The following is a 1,549-nucleotide window of genomic DNA, read 5'->3' on the forward strand; positions in this document are numbered from 1 at the left end:
AAACCGCAGACCTGCGGGAAAACTATAAAAACGCATAACGCCAATGCAATGCATCGCCGCGCAACCACGAATGCACCCACCGGTCACAAAAGGGCCCTGCATAAGAATAAAACCATCGCGGATAGAACCAAAGCGCACATAATCGAGAAAAGGCCTTAAATAAACATCAAATTCCACGCGCACAAGGAACAAAACGATCCGAAACGATACAAGAAACTTATAATGAAAAAGCGCGCAGGAAACAAGTGCAAGCCCTGCCGCAACGAGCTGCGATACACGATAGCCAAGCGCGCCAATACGAATCTCGCAACCCCCGCAGCAGAATAAAACGCGCAATCTAACTAAAACCCTATTGTCATTAGAATAAATCATAAATTACACAATCAGCAAGTAATAGTGATTTCGCAATGGCACGTGAGCGAAAACATCCCCTTGCCGCGAGGGGCCACGAAGTAAACAGTATATAAAGCAGAGCGTCTAAAGACAAGACCTCTTACTTTCTTCCAAAATCCACTACGGTAAGCACTCCTAGCGCTTTAATTAGCGCTCCGGACCTTCCGTACTTCCCGCTGAAATCCAGCCCCGATCGTGCGCCAACCACGGCGTCTGACGGGCTACCTCCTCGCCTGGTTTCGACAGCGCTGCCCATAGCGACGCCAAAACTACCTCTCTGCGGAACTCCAAACGAGCGCCTTCCACGGCGTCGAGGCCTCCGCACTCCCTCTCTCTCTTTTTCCAATTACCATACTCACCAAACGTTTTTTCTGGGCTTAGATGCCGCAGAAGAAGCGTCCGCGCGGCAAACGAGGAGGGTGGCGCGTACACATTAAGAAGCTCCAACAAGAGCTCCTCACCGGAGGACATTTTGACCCCTCTGAACACTGGGAAGAAGAGCTTAGGGGCCCCCAAAAGATCACTAGCGCCGCGTCAACACCGCCGGCCAGCCTCGCGGAATCCGTACCAATCGAAGATAAGGCCATCTCTCGGGAACCCGCCGTTTCCGTGCGTCCACCGCCGCGACTTGTGCCGCCTCGGTCCCCACCACACGTGGCACCGGCCCGTAAGCCCATCAGGCCTATCATAATCACGGCCAAACCTCGGATCACCAGTTACGCGCCTTGTAATCTTAATATTAAATTTATCGACTTATAACCATTTGTCTTCACTTTAATTGCCCTTAAGGCCTTCTTATATCTTCCCTGTTTTTCCCGACCTATCGGAGAGCGTAGATAGAGAGACATGCGAAATGAAGCTAACTGACGCATCCTCTAAACTCTCCATATTATTTTGTCGGAAGGACACGGAGGGATAGCCATATAAATCTCTCATAATTAATTATCTCCGAATTTCGTGCTCGCATCTGAGCACTGGTGACAGCTGCCTATTCGCAACGAAAGAAAAACGCGTCAAAACACCGCGTAGAAGCCAAGGCTTCACCCCGCGCGCCCCGCTCCGCGTTCACGTTCCCACAGAGTTATGCCGCGTCTCGTGACTGTGAAAGACTCGCGCTCAGGACGTGACATAGGCACACCTTTAAACCATGAATTTA

This window comes from Trachymyrmex cornetzi, unplaced genomic scaffold, assembly GCF_001594075.2.
Source record: "Trachymyrmex cornetzi isolate Tcor2-1 unplaced genomic scaffold, Tcor1.1 scaffold714, whole genome shotgun sequence".
In the NCBI taxonomy this organism is placed as follows: Eukaryota; Metazoa; Arthropoda; class Insecta; order Hymenoptera; family Formicidae; genus Trachymyrmex; species Trachymyrmex cornetzi.